Source organism: Ailuropoda melanoleuca, chromosome 13 (genome assembly GCF_002007445.2).
Source record: "Ailuropoda melanoleuca isolate Jingjing chromosome 13, ASM200744v2, whole genome shotgun sequence".
NCBI classification, from domain to species: Eukaryota; Metazoa; Chordata; class Mammalia; order Carnivora; family Ursidae; genus Ailuropoda; species Ailuropoda melanoleuca.
The window spans coordinates 45,276,351-45,291,985 of record NC_048230.1 but is presented as its reverse complement, the minus strand read 5'-3'; the positions used below and the strand labels follow the sequence as shown (position 1 = coordinate 45,291,985).

Genomic DNA, 15,635 nt, shown 5'->3' with positions numbered 1-15,635 from the left:
AACAGAGATGGTGTGGGCACTGCCCTTAGGGAGTCCCTGTGGGAGCCCTGGCAGGGCCAGAAGAGGTCCAACACGAGCCGAGAGCCAAGTGCCGGGCCGGCCGAGGATTCTGCCAGGCTTCAGGGGGCTGGGGCACCAGTCACCAAGACAGGGGCCCAGAGACCAGCGCTTCAGGGGGAGGGGTCCTAATTCAGGTCCTGGCACACAGAAGCATGCNGGGGGGGGGGGGGGGGGGGGTAGGAGAGGACAGAAAAGGGCCAGGCAGGGTCCGGAGTCTGGAGAAAGGCCTCGGATACGGGCCAGTCCCATGTGCCACCTGAGGGCTGAGTTAATGCGGCCGCTCTGACTTCCAGTTTCTTTGCTTCCGCTGCTGGGAAGCTGGTCCGGGGGAATTTCTTTGTCTTGTGGGTCGGGGAAAGAAAGGGGAAGAGGTCGGGTGTGTACGCTCACCCTCCCAGACGTGTCCCGCTAGACCCGAGTCTCGTTCTGGATGTTTCTTCTTTAAACCACACTTGGTCTTAACGGGCAGTTAAGCTCCTTTTACCTCATTCTGGTTATGCATAAGGCACTGGGCAGTACAAACGTGCTAATTTAACAGGTCTGACCTGCAAAGGCAAATTCTGCACGGAATAGAAGAGGGACAGCAAGCCCCTCCAGCCGCCAGACACTGCCCCCTCCTCCGGAAGCTTCCAGGCGCTCCCAAGACAGTGCTCGAGCCTCTGCTGTGGGCTGCGGTGGAGTCTGGGGGCCTCTGAGCACAGGAACCACATCTCGACGTTCCACGGGCTCCATGCACACCCTTGGGTCAACACAACTCTAGTACCTTTTTCACACGAAACCTGCAGGACTGGAAACTTACACATTGAATGCAAGAAATATTTTTTTTAAAGATTGTATTTATTTATTTGAGAGAGAGAGACAGCGTGAGAGAGAGGGCATGAGTGGGGACAGGGGAGAAACAGGTTCCCCGCTGAGCAGGAAGCCCAATGCAGGGACCCCCGGTCACGGCCTGGGCTGAAGGCAGACGCTTTGCTGCCTGAGCCACCCAGGCACCTCTTGAGAAATGTTTGTTAAATGCCCTGTATTAAGTGCTGGCAGAAGAAGGAGCTCACAGGGTAGTGGCCTTGTATGTGGACGGTCAGGCTGCTGACAACCAGCCACACCGTGACACCCCAGCGCCACGTCATCGGTGCCCAGGAGACATGGGTCCAGATGTGACAGCACACAGCCACACACCGTGACACCCCAGCGCCACGTCATCGGTGCCCAGGAGACATAGGTCCAGACGTGACAGCACACGCGTTTTGGGGTGGGCTCCGAGGTGCCCGTCAGCTCACAGCAAAGCCGGGGATGGAGGCAGCCACTCACTGCTGTGGGTGAGTCGTGTCCCAAAGAAGGCCATGCTGAAGTCCCAACCCCAATACCTGCGAACATAACCTTATTTGAAAACAGGGTCTTTGCAGATTTAACCAAGGTAAGATGAGATCATAATTCAATGGTGTCATTATAAAAAGGGGAAATCTGAACAGAGACACACAGAGAAGACCATGTGAGAACAGAGGCAGAGCCATGGGGCCGCAGCCCAGGGCCCGGAGCCCGGGAAGCTAGACAGGTAGACGGACCCTCCCCAGGAGCCTCTCAAGGACCTGATTTCAACTGTGGCCCCCGAGCCGCCAGAGGACGCTCTTCGGTTGCTTCAAGCCCCCAGTTTGTGATACTTAGTTATAAACGTCCCAGGAAAAGCCACGAATCAACTGAATTTTTTTTTCTTAAAAAGAAAGCTGATCAGCTTCACAAGACAGGAAAACTATTTCTGTGAATGTCAAATCTGAAAGATGAACTCTACACACTGTGCTCCCTGCCACCAAGACAAGAACAGAGCCCACCTGGGAAAGGAGAGAGAAGCAGGGCCTTCCCCCAGGCAGCAGACGAAGCCCTCCGGTCAGCCTTGTTCAACTTTCTTTTTGAAACACTTCGCAACTACTCGAAAAGTTGTAAGAATAATTCAGAGAACTCCCACCTACCCCGAATCAGACAGACCAGTCTGAAACATTTTGCAACATTTGTTCACATCAAGTCAAATCCTAGACCTTTAATTAGTCTCTTTCCTGAGAAGTTGTGTACTTGCAAACCAGAGGGGCCGTCCGTGCACAGGGGTCCGGCTCCTGAACCCCTGGGCCTGGATCGCCCCAAGCAAGCTGGAGGGGACGGTTCAGAGCCACATCTCTGCAAACGTTTTAGGTGGGCAGCAGACAGCGCAAGCCCCCTCGGCACTGCGGGACCCAGCACAGTGTGGCTCTGGTACCCAACAGAATTTCAGCCAGCTAATCCGACGTGTTTCCAAGTACGGCTCTCATTTCTGCAGACACCACGGGCCTTTCCCAGGTAAGCACTCGTTACACACCGAACAAATGAAGGACGGACAGACAGATGGCTGCTGAGTGAGCCAACAGTCATGGCCAGAGCAGGGATGCAGCGGCAGTCGGGGCCTGAGACGAGCCCTACCCCACCGCGTGGCCCCCGTGATGGATCAATCAGCTTCCCTAACTCACACGGACATCAGCGATACACCAGTCCCAGAACTGGCCAGGTCTCGACAATGAACAGATCACAGAGGTCCCCGGCATACCCCACAGCGGCCCGCGGAGCCCCCCGACTCAGGGCAGCATCAGCTGGGGGCACAGGCCAGGCTGCAGGGGCCCAAGGCAGGGGCATGTGATGAAGACAGGAGGCCGAGCTGGGGCTGAGCTGGCCAGCAGGCCCTGAGGTGGGGGGGCCTCATGAAAGGAGCCCTGGGGGAGCGGCTGGTTTTTCCTCCCTGAGCAAGCTGTGGGACTGGCGGGAGGAGGGGAGGCTTAAGGCATCCTGTCCCCCCTCTCTGGCACCTAAGGAAGACAGGGCCTCTCCCAGGGAAAGCCCCTCTCTGTCAAGGGCTGTGCTGGGACCAGCCCCAAGGCACTTTAAGAAATGAAACTCCCGATTCACAAGGATAGACCTGGGTTTCGAGGGGGACTACTCGGTGCTCTGGGGACGGGGCGGGCACACGAGGGGCTCTTCAGGTCTGCCCTGCTGGCAGTGACCACAGCTGAAAAGTGGGCTCAGAAAGTGCTGGCTCTCTGGGCCGCCCCCGGGGAGGGGTCCCGGTGGCTTCGCCATCCTCCCAGCCCTGCTGCGGGAACGGTACCAGCTCGGGGTCAGGGATCCAGGACACACTCGTGGGGTGGTGGGACCCTGTATGACAAAGCCCTCAGGGACAAGGGTCTGTGCCACACAGCCCAGGCACCATCTACGTTCTTCACCAAATCTACCCCACGCTCCTGTCCCCAGCCCCCATCGGGAGGACACCTGAGGCTGGTCTTGGCAGGGATGCTAGGCGAGCCCCACAGCCAGTGTCAAAATTAATCCTGGGACCTAACAAACCTTCAAAGGTGTCTGGGCAAGGCCTATAGGAAACTGGGGAAACTACCAGATTCTGAGAAAAGATCTCCAAGAAAAAGTCTGCATTTATGAAGCTGAAAAATTAACACGAAGTCGTACAACCCAGGAATGGGGGTCACGGGCCACCACAGAACCAGAAGCCACGGTCTTTCTGGAGCACAGGCCACAGCACGTGGTGAGACGAGACGTGTGCGTCACTGACCAGTAATTCTACTTTGGGAAATTCTACCCGAGGAAATGGCCCCAAATGCTAATTTGTTCAAAGACACTGCTAGCACTGCTATTTGTAATAGCAAGAAGCAAGACTACGCGAACGCCTGACAGTCAGAAAACAGCCGAGAAGAATACGGCCTGTGAAAACTGAGCGAGACCCAGCTTAGAGTTACAGTAAATGTTATTTACACTGACGCTCAGAAATTTGTAATAAGTAAGTGGAAAGAAACGACAGCTGAGAACATGGACCCTGAGATGCTTGCTCACATCTCCCGCGTCCCTCCAAAGCCAGCCGCTTTTCCATAAAACTCAAAGACAAAAGATGAACGTACCCAACACTGGCAGGGAGCAGGATAGCACGTATGAAATTACCATCCAGGAGGAGGACTCCAGCACAGGTACAAGAGAAATCCACACGTACCCGTCTTCACGCCCATCTGTGGGTTGGAAACACCACGGGGGAGCCTGTGCGTGACTTTCACAAATCTTCCTAACGGGACCGAGGACCGTCTGCCTCCGTGGGTCCCAGAACCCTGCAGGGCCCATGGCTCATCTGCACCCTTAGAACCGCGTGGAGCAGGGTCCTCCCCGAGGAGAACACAGCCTGCTCCTTCCTGCCCGCACCCCTGACCACGTGGCACAGAGCGGCTGCCACAGCCCCGGGACCCCGACTCTGACTTCTAAGAAGCAAAAGGAAATTCCTCAGTGGGGCCCTGGGTTCAGGCTGTCCGACTGTCATTTTCTCTACTAGTATTTCCCTCTGTGCTCAGACAAAGGGGATGGCACCTGCTGACACCTCTTGGGTCCCCTTGAACTCGGTGACATCATTCACGCACTGGCGGTCCAGGAAAGGGGGTGGCAGCTAAGTGGCCTTGAGCAGGATGGCATGAGTGACGGTCATACACACTAGCCTGTGAGCACGAGGGGCAAGCCAGTCGGCGTCCCCAGGCCATGTCAGGCCCGCCGAGTCCTGAGTGGAGGCTAACCCGGCCAGACTCCATGCTCGCTGGGGTCAGAGGAGGGAGACCACAGGAGCACGGCTGTGGCCTCTCATCTTCTGAGGATTCAGGAAACTGCGTGTGAACAGCGTTGGATGAACAAACCATCTTCCTCCCCAGCTCTGCTGACGTTCTCCTCACGACACAGGAGCTGTAGAAGGAAACCCGCGTCGCTTGGCCACACTTCGACTCCGCCAGCTCCCGCTGCTCTGGAGGGACCGGCTCGCACACTCCTCAGACCCACTACTGGCTCTGGGTAAAAATGACTTATCTGGGAAAAAAACTAAGGCAAAAATAGCTCACGACCGCACAGAAAATGAGAAGCACGCATGAAAATATTCAAAAGGAAAGACCTGCCACGCTCAAACTCCAGACTAGCCCTGGCGTCGACCCGTCGCCACGGTGACCCTTCGCAGCAAACGCTCTCAGTAACAGGAAAGTTCAAACTCAAGCAAAACTACACCCACTTTTCCCACGTAAAAGAGAGAGGCAGAGGTGAATTTCATTTGTTTTAGCGAAAACTAAATGAAAATCAACTTAAAGAGAAGTGAGGCCTCCTCATTGATAACCAAATCTACGAGATGTTCCTATGCTTAATTAACCAATGACAAACCTTAAATTTTAAAATAAAACTTCCATGTGATAATTATCTTGAAAATTCCATGTACGTCTCCTAGACACAAAGCACACAGGGCCTGGGTGGCTCAGTCGGTTAAGCGCTCGACTTGGTTTTGGCTCAGGTCGTGATCTCAGGGCAGTGGGAGCGAGCCCCGGGGGCTCCTCCAACCCGAGATCACGACCGAGCCGAGACCAAGAGCTGGACGCTTACCCGACTGAGCCACCCAGGCGCCCCTGAACTGAAAATCCTGACGTTCGCGTCATGACTGCGCTGCCAGGGCTGAGCGCCACGCACACGGCCCCACGCACCGCGCCTGCTCTTACAGACCCTCGCAGGGGAACAGGGAAGGGCTTCCCAAGGTCACAGATGCAGCCAGCGAGGCCAACACTCCGCACCAGCAGCTCCAATTTCTCAACAAATAAACACAACGAAACAGAATGAACGAGATTTCAGAGGCACCACCTCCAGGGGGGACGCTCAGACCCCGGTCCCGCAGGGAAGACGCACAGCTCCAGTGGAGCACGGAGCCCTGGCCAGGCGGGGCCACGGAGAAGTGCTGCTGGTGCACAAGTGCGCGTGCAGCCACGCTCACTCGCCAGAGCCCTTCAAGTGTGCGTTAAACACCCGGAGCATGACAGGAGGGAAAGCAAAGAGGCGGGAGGAGCCAAGCAGCGGGAACCACTGCCGCTGGGTGACGGACATTGTCTCCCATTCTGCACCTGTCTGAAGACGTCCAAGACATGTATCTAAAACTGAGGTTATGGAAGAACCACAGAGCTTTTCCAATTTCGGGAGAATCCGTGATTCAGGGATGCAGATGCGTGAGAGACTCTGATCTGGTGTCGGATCCTCCAGACCACGGCTCCAGACACGCAGGTCACGCCCCACACAAGTCTGCAGGGGCCTCTGCTCCGTCCCCCGTCAGGGCCGCTACTTGTGGGGTGGCCGTGAGTGTGAATGGAAGTGATAGCAGTGACCACCCCGCCATCCCACCGGACTGCCCAGGGAGCACGCAGCACCTGAGCTCCTTAAATGACCTCCAACCCTCCTGGTGACCTTAGGGTCCATGGTAGAGGGACTGCACCTCTGTGAATGTGGACAATCAACCACAACAGCCACGTCCACATGCCCCAGTCGCTGCAGGCACCACAGAACACTCCGGCTCTCACAGCTCACAATTAGGAGCTTCCGACCCGCCACATAACGACATCATTTGACGTGTTACTTCAAAACTAGAACAGGTTTTCTGAATTTGAAGACTGTGTTTCAATAGCTGCTGTCCCTCGTTTCCTGGCGTATCTTAGGGGAAGCATTGAAAACATTTTGGAAAGATGGGTCCCACGAGCTGCCTGGCTCTGGCCGGGCGGGACAGGTCGGCACAGGTGCGTTCAGCTGCACAGGGACAGGTGCCCAGAGGGGCCTCATCACCTGCTCTGGCCGCCCCAACTGCCCCCACTGAGTACCCTTTGCTCCACTCCTACCCACCGCCACCCGAAAGTGCATGACCCCAGTCACTGCTCCCCAGCCTGGGCCCCGCCACACCTGTCCACAGAAGGCATGGTCATCTGTGTCTCCGAGGCCCGTCTCTGTCACTTCCCCGGAAGGACGTGTCGGCCGACAAGGGCCCTGCTTGGGGCAGGCGTGGGGCCAGGTACAGGCTTGCCGCACACTCTTACCTGCCACGTCTACTACGCCGTTCCTGGGAGGGACAACGGCTGACTGGAGAAGCCTGCACCACGCAGGACCGAGAGACACGGGTGCCCACGCGCCGGGGACAGACCACGGCGCACAGAAAGCCACACTCAAGTCCTGACCCCCGCACCTGTGAGTGTGACCTCGTTTGGAAATAGGTCTCTGCAGGTGTCATCAAGTTAAGGGGAGGTCATTATGGTGGACCCTGATTCCGTATGACTGATGTAGACACACGGGGGAGGAGGCCATGAGAACAGGGCCAGAGAGGCTGGAGCGAAGCACCCACAAGGAACAGCCCGGGGTTGCTGGCACACGCCGGCCCCGGACGAGGCAAGATGGAGTCTCGCTGCAGCCTTTGCAGAGCGTGGCCCTGCCCACACTTGGATTTAGGCCTCTGGCCTCCCAGACTCTGAGCCAACGGACCTCTACTGTGTAGACACAGGTCTGTGGTTCTTTGTTAAGACAGTCCCAGGAAACTCTGACCAGCAGTGACCTAACTGACACTGACTGCCCCCTTTGTGGCCGTCTGACACGTGGCAGGAAGGGTTCCTCCCCCTAGTCCTGTGTCACCAGCACCCACCCCACCCAACTCAGCAGTGTGCAGGGAGGCTCTCCAGGGGCTCCGCGGTGAGAACCACCAATACAGTCTATCCTTCACCCGGGAAAGCCAAGCAGCAAAGCTGCTGGCCTTTGGGATCCCCAGGTAGGACCGGAAGGCAGGGCAGCCGCTCAGCTGCCTGAGGCTCTGTGGCCGGGGCCCAAGCACGGGTCCTTCCCCAGCAGGCTGCCGAGGGTGACATGGGGAACACATTACGCGCCCGCCTGAGCCCGAGAAGGGAAGTGTGGGCCACTCCAGAGGCACGGAGCAGAGGCAGCTCTGCAGAGAAGGGTGGACCCCGGTGTATCCCAAAGCCCCCAGGGGTGGTCCACACACACGGTGATGCCAAGGCCAGCTTCCGGCCGGCTCCCGGACAAACCCGAATCCACACTGAGAGTCACAAGGTCATCTCAGTGTGTACCCAAAAAAGCAGCCAAGACATCAGACTCATGGTTGCATGGCTATTCTCGCTCAAGACAAGGCCAAGATCAGTTCAAGTAAAAAGATGCTCGTAAGCGATCCTGAGCAGACTTGGGGGTGTGGCGGGAAGCTCAGGAGGTGGGGCTCTGCCCTGCTGCGCCTTCTCCGCGGACGGCGTGTGTCCTGGTCTCTGAGGAAAAGAGCAAAGCCCATCTGGCATCTGGCTGACCACCGGCCTCTGTGCTTCCGGGTGCTGACCCTTCCTAACCTGCTCCTCGGGCCCCAAGAGCACACGCACACCTCGAAAGCACTCATGGCTCTCTCCGTACTGAGAACGCCCTAGGACCGCGGACGACCTTCCCACCCACCCGTCACTCACACCAGGGTTTGTGGAGGGTGGGGCTTCCATCACGCTGAGGAAAGCACAGGTCCAGCCGCCGCCCAGAAGCCGGAGCAGAGGAGAAGCCAAGTTCAAGACTGCAGGTCGCACCTTGACTCTTCACTATGTGGACTGTTCAGTACGTGGGCTGTTCACTATGTGGACTGTTCAGTATGTGGACTGCTCACCCCATGGATTGTCCACCACGTGGACTGTTCACCACATGGGCTCTTCACCATGTGGACTGTCCACCACGTGGGTTGTTCAGTACATGGACTGTTCACCACGTGGGCTGTCCACCACGTGGGCTGTTCAGTACATGGACTGTTCACCACGTGGGCTGTCCACCACGTGGGCTGTTCAGTACATGGGCACTTCACCACGTGGGCTGTTCACCACGTGGGCTCTTTACCCCATGGATTGTCCACCACGTGGACTGTCCACCACGTGGGCTGTTCAGTACATGGACTGTTCACCACGTGGGCTGTTCAGTACGTGGGCTCTTCACCACGTGGGCTCTTCACCATGTGGGCTGTTCACTATGTGGGCTGTTCACCACGTGGGCAGTTCACCACGTGGACCGTTCACTACGTGGGCTGTTCACTACGTGGTCCTATCATGTTCAGTGGGCAGATATCAAACCAACTTCTCTCTCTTTTTAACATTTTTAAGTTTATTTAAGTAATCTCTACTCCCGAAGTGGGAGTTGAACTCATAACCCTGAGATGAAGAGGAAAATGCTCTTCCTTTTTTTTTTTTTTTTGAAGATTTTATGTGTTTATTTGTCAGAGAGAGAGGGCACAGGCAGGGGGAGCAGCAGGCAGAGGGAGAGGCAGACTCCCCGCTGAGCAAGGAGCCTGATGCAGGACTCGATCCCAGGCCCCTGGGATTGTGACCTGAGCCAAAAGCAGATGCTTCACCAGCTGAGCCACCCAGGTGCCTCTAGAACGCTCTTTCAACTGAGACAGCTGGGTGCCCCCTGTTAAACCAACTTTTGGACTCAAAGGGACGTCCAAAGACAGTGTCACCTTTTCACTCCTTGTTCTGGTCTCATTCTGCCAACATAAGAATGAAATCGAGAAAGTCAAGCTTACCAAATATTAAAAACCACTTTGTTCAGCCTCTCGGCGGGCCAGTCACGGACATGCGTGTACTGTCCCTGTGGAGACTCGTGTCTGCTAAGGAGCCCCGAAAAGGTCTTCAGAATACTCCGAGGTCGAAGCAAAAAAAAAAGTCTTCACACAAAATGACATAAAAGCGATGACATAATACAGAAATGTGTCTCTTTATCACCACAGGTGCAGAAAAACAACCATATCCTCGTGGAAAAACACGTAAGCTTCCATTCACGGAGTTACCCGTGCGTAACCTAGAAGCCAAGACAGAAAGGTAACCTACGATGAGCACGTGGTCCTCAATATGCTGGACGGAACTACCGAAGTGCTCGCCGTGAGATGACCCGGACAGGATCCCCTCACTCTGGACAGGACCCTTGGCTTTTGTATAGTGACTGTCTAGTGACTCCTGGGGTGCTGGGGGGTGAGCGTCCAACTCTTGATTTCAGCTCAGGGCATGATCTCAGGGTTGTGGGATTGAGCCCCGCTCCGGGCTCTGCGCTCGGTGGGGAGCCTGCTGGAGAGTCTCTGTCGCCCTCCACTTTGGCCCTGCTCGCGATCTCTCGGTCTCTCTCTCCAATACATAAAATCTTTACAAAAATAAACGTCCTGACTCCTTCAGTTTCCCTTCAGAAATACAATATTACAGACGGTCACACGCCAGTAACAGTGACACCCTTGCGATGTTACTAAAAATGTCGAGCACAGAAGACGACCCTGCAGCCGGCCCAAGCACTCAGCAGCCATGAGGATCCGGGCTGCAAGACCTCACATCCTCAACTTTCCCTCATCTCAGAAGCTTTGTACAAGGAAACTCCCACCTTTAACGTCTCAGAAGCCGATGAGGGAAGTGCTGACCCGGCAGGACTGAGAGACACTCAAAACGAAGAAAACGGGAGAAATGAGGCACTCCCACCAGCGGCCTGTGGGGGTGGGGGGCAGGGGCACCGATGAGGGCGGGGCCGCCCGGCCAACTCCTGAGTCTGGAAGCCGGCAACAATCCCAGCCTCTGCGAGAGGGGGGGCGTCGGCCTGTTGGCGGGGCACACACCCCCCCAGGGGGCTCCTGGAAGGCTCCGGGAGCCTCCCTGCGCCCCTGCCTGCAGCCGGGCCGCGCACTGAGGGGCTCTCAGGCCCTGGGAGAAGAACGCAGAGACCTTCGCGCTGTCATCACTGGGACCTCCCTGGCCAGCCACCAACATGGGCTCGGTCCCACAACAGACGGCGGCTCCCCGTGCTCCAGCTCCTGGACCCAAACGTGCACCGTGAAATGACGCTGCCACCCACTACTGTTTGGGAAACACCCAGCAGTGCCGATCTCCCTGCACACACACGGAGAAACACGAGGGAGGGGACCGAGACACGCTGCACCTGCTCAGGCCCACGGGCCCCCCTCCCAGGCGATGACCGCACGCGAGGTGCGTCTAAGCATCAGGCCCACGGGGGAGGACAGCATCTGACTCGACAAGGTCTGGGCAGGTTCCCCCCGGGGCACGGGACTATGGCCAGACCCGCAGCGGGTCTGCAGGATGAGGAAGGGCCTGTGGCCCCGTGAATCCTGGGCAAACTGCTACCCTCCACAGGCACCGCCTTCTCCACCTCGAAATTAGCTGAGCAATTTCTGCTTCTCTCCAAATTTCCCAAGCTGACTTTGAGCTTCCTAAATAAAAAGGTACAGCTCAGAAGCCTCACGACTTTAAATGGGATGGGATGAGAAAGGAAAATCAACCGTTTTAAGATTCAACTAGGGCCACACGGAGACGAGAAGACCACAGACTACGATTCAGTGCTCATGACACCACCCAAAGCCACAGGTGCCCAAAGGCGCTCGTCATCCTCCCCCCAGCTCCTCTGGGTCACCCTCACGATGCTGTTTCGACCCCGCTCTGGCCCACGCTCCAGCTGTACTGAGCTGCCCAGTCCCCACCAGGCTGGGCTTTCCCACCCTGCAGACGGCTCTGGGTGCTGCGCCAGCGTGCTGCTCCCTTCACACACCATCCTCCACCAGGTGGCCCGGCTAGGGGATGACGTGAGCGTGCTTCTAGAAAGCCCGTCTGTCTGCATCCGCCCCTCAACACCCCGGAAACCAAGGACCAACTCTGCAGGCAGGTCAAGGCTGGGTCTGCCCAACCAAGACCATCAGTCATTCTGCTCTGTGCCTCAAGCATGACAGTAGGATGGAACGTTCAGAGTGGGACAGACGGAAGACCACAGGTCAGACCCTCCACTCGCCAGGTGACCCACACACACACGGACTAAGAAGGTGACTTGTGCAAAGCCCCATCAGCCATGGTGCCCCTGCGGTGCGTCCATCTTTCACCGAGACGGCTCCTGACACTGGGGTTCTTAAACCCTCCGTATGTGGCCCAAGACACCAAGGTGCCTCCTTCCTTTCTACAAAGGGAGAAGAGGGTGCTGTGGGACCCTGCTCGCACCTGAGCCGGTGGAGGGGAAGAGCTCCACCACGGGCGAGAGGCCTCACTTTCTGCAGGAAGCTGCAGATTCGATGGGACGGGAGGGAAGCGCAGGGGAAATAGAAGAACTCGCACCCACGTGAGTAGCAAGGCTGTCCAAACTCCTTATAAATGAGGCCGTTTTAAAAAGTGATTATTCCCACACACGGGTGGATCTTCTTAGTTTTGCTGGCAAGTAGAAAGACCTCCCTGCTGACAGAACGGAGAAAGAGGTGTAAAACGCCCCACAAGGGACCGCTTCCCCGCGGCTCTTCCAAAAGACACGGAGTGGCCTGTGTGCCACTGTGGGAGGCGGGATCTGAAACTGCTATCACTGCCAACGGCCCCCAGAAGCCGCCTGGTCCTGCGGTCCTGCCCTCTCACCAGCCATCCACACTCGGCAAAGCAGAGGTCACAACAGAATTCACTCCACAAGGTCTGGACCCAGAGGGTCAGTGCCCGACAGAGTAGGAGTTAGGAGTCTACACCGATGCCCTTTCCCTCCAGCGGCCTTTAGGGTTTCAGACACCCCCTTCCCCACCAGGTGGTTTGCACTCTGCCCCCCCTCCCGAGCTCTGGAGCTGTTTCACTAGCATGTGTCACCTACAATGGGTCACACATTAGTGGTTCTTGTGTCTGACGAATGCTCGACTGATCCCAACAGACCACCAATGCCCTGCAGAAACTCTGTCCCTGACCTGTCCCAAAGGACCTGTCCCATCACAGGTCCTCGACAATGCCCAAGAGTTGTCATGAGCCAGAAGCCCTGGGAACATCTCTCTAATGTGGCTCAAACACACACCTGTCAAGGCACAAAAGCTCTGTAAATGCTGTTAAAAATATGTGAACGTTATCCCTTGATTCCTATTGTAAAATACCTAGGTTAGCAATTTTTGAGTCCAAATGATGTTAAAAAGTATTTAGTAATTTTTCAATCTGAAAACGACTTAACAGCATTGTTGATAAGAAATTCAACAGAAAACTTTGTGTAAATCATACTAAGGTTGAATTGGACCAGCCTCGCTCCTTTTATCTTTGAACACACAACTTTTTAGTTTGTAAGGAAAGGTTACTTCTCTTTTCCACGACTTTTTCATCTACAAATAATATCACAGGCCGTATTGTACCATCACCAGCAGACCAGAACACAAAGCCTGAACGTGCAGATATAAGATACACAAGGTTGGTAGGCTGGAATGGCAGAAAGAGGGAAAACCTTCCCTGACCTCATGGTGTGAGACCCCAGCCACGCCACAGCCAGAGCTGGGGGCAGAGGACATCAGAACCATGATCGGGCCCAGGCAGTGTTTCAAACACTTAACATCAGTCCTGTGGCCTCAATAGAGATTTTTAATCATCCACTTATTCCTAGCAGTCGGGCCACTAAAGCCAACTCGTAGCAACAGGAAGGACCTCTTTTTCCAGGGGAGGGGGCAGACACACAGGGGAATTCTTGCCAATCTGCCATCGCTGAACAGAATTTAAGATTAAATACGTTAGGACAGAAGGAAGAAAAAGCCTACATGTTTATGAGAACAGGAGTCACAGAGGAATACGGAACCCCCAGAACAGGGGACTGCGGAGGCAGGTGCTCTGATACGGGGTGCGGGGGGGACAAGGAGGCACCTGGGCACAGAGAAGAACTAGCACAGGCTCCCGGGCTGTGGCCCTTGCTAAACACCGAGCACTAAATGGGTCTCCTTGGCGCTTAGAGGCTGGTCTAAGACCTCTGGTAGAGAACAAAGCAGAAATTCTGTACAGCTGTCCCAGAAACACACACCACAGGGACAGAGTGGCCCAATTTCTCTTAATTCGAAAAGCCCCACATAAGGACAATGTTGGAAAGTTCACTCTGTTAAAACTTAATTTTGTGTAACATGTTTGTAAATAACACCCCGTGTGACAGTGAAAGGATGTCAGGCATGAGGATTTCCTCCAATCCCGGAGTGGTCTTGCCGTTTCCAGGAGCTTGCCCCACCCTCTCTGTGCTACTGTGTGCCGGAACACAGGTGTCCCGGGGCCAAGGCGCCACAGGTGTCAGAGGGGCAAGGAACCGCCCTGGATAACTGAATGGGGACAGAGCCTCAAAGAGGGTGAGTGCCCCTGCAGGCAACAGCCAGCCAGTCCTGAACACCAGACTGGATGAGCTCTGAGCACAGGAACAACACATTTTCAAACAGAAAACAGCTAACCCGGAGCAGAAATTATCTCATCAAATCAAAATTCTTACATCCAGGATGATGTCAATGAGAGGTTTAAATAAATGTTGTCCCAAGGCTGGCCTCCAGGAAAGGCGGAATTTGGGGCTTCTGAAGAGCCTAAAGTGAGTACATTCCACCATCTCCTAAAGAAAACTCAATAACCATCCCCTCCCTCCTTCAGTAAAGGATACGAAGATGATGACGAGCTTCAGAGCGGACCCAGGGCTTAAATCTCAGCAACTTTTGCCTAGGTACGCCTAATAATTCACTTAATCCTTTCTGGAATGACAAGGCGTCCCAAAGTTTTCAGTTCAAAATATCTAAAACTATCACAAATCAAACCAAGAAGAAGGATTCTACTATGGTAAAAGACTACTGTTTACTTTATTATTCATGTGAAAAACCCTTCTCCAAATTTCCTTTTGATGAACGAACCATTTTCCATTCTTGCAGAGTGGAAATACCGCCTTGTACAGGCAGCGAGCGGGGCCAGCCACAGAGTGAATCCACAAGTCTGTTACCCAAACGGAAAGTTAGCTTTGATAATAAATCCAATATGAAAGATTCTACAACTGACACAATTAAAATGCGCGCGAGCACTCGGTGCACAGGTGTCCGCGCCCAGCAGTTTGCAAAACGCGTTGCCTAATTAGCATTTCTTTAAACAATGCTGATAACAATCTTGCCACTGTAATCCTCGACCAATGCGTCGCTGAGATTGTAGCACCGAAAGCGTGAGGAAATTCGCTGAAAATCTCTGTCAAACTTTCTTTTGTTTATATTTCCTCGGTGTCAGAAAATATCTGTTCTTCACCCCTTTTGGTTTGTACCCAGGCTCCTCGGTCCAGCCCTATTGTGCGTGGTCCGTTAAACCTACAAATAATAAATTTGTTAGCGGGGCCGGGGGAACCCCAACTAGCCACAGCCCTCCTCCTGGCGTAGAAAATTCCCCATTTGCCATCGGATTGAGTTGTCAGACAGTGACTCGTGCTACCCTGTGAAACTGACATGTCTATTTACGGAGAAACAAAGACACGGCTCGCGGCGGACCCGGCTCCCTCCGCGCGCCCCGTCCGCTCCGCACGCCCCTGGCCGCTCCGCGCGCCCCGTCCCCTCCGCGCTCCTCTGGCCGCCCGGCCCCGAGGCCCCTGCGCCCTGGTTCATCCAGCAATTAAAATGGAGACGAGGCCGGTGCCCGGCGTCAGGGGGAGACAATGACCCCCAAGGCCTGGTGGGGCGCGGGGAGCCGCCCGCGCCCACCTCCCGCAGTTCCGACTCTTGGCAAACTCGGCGCGGGCGGGTCCGGGTGCGGCTCCAAGGCGCGGGCGGGGGGCGCGCGGGACGGCGCGGGCGGGGGGCGCAAGGACGCCCCTGGGCTGCCTCCTGGGGCCGGGCGTTGACGCAGCAGAAATTACCAGCTGGAAAATTCCCCTTTCGGAGGTGACGGGGGAGGGATCGCGGCGGCGGCGGCGGCGGCAGGAGGCGCGGAGGGCGAGGGGCGCCGGGCAGC

General features: G+C 55.7%; 1 protein-coding gene across 1 annotated transcript in view; it reads right to left on the bottom strand.

The window, feature by feature from the left end:
• Positions 1-15,635, bottom strand: part of ZBTB46 (zinc finger and BTB domain containing 46) — a 65,781-nt gene that overhangs the window by 45,941 nt on the left and 4,205 nt on the right. The gene's annotated exons all lie outside the window — the stretch shown is intronic.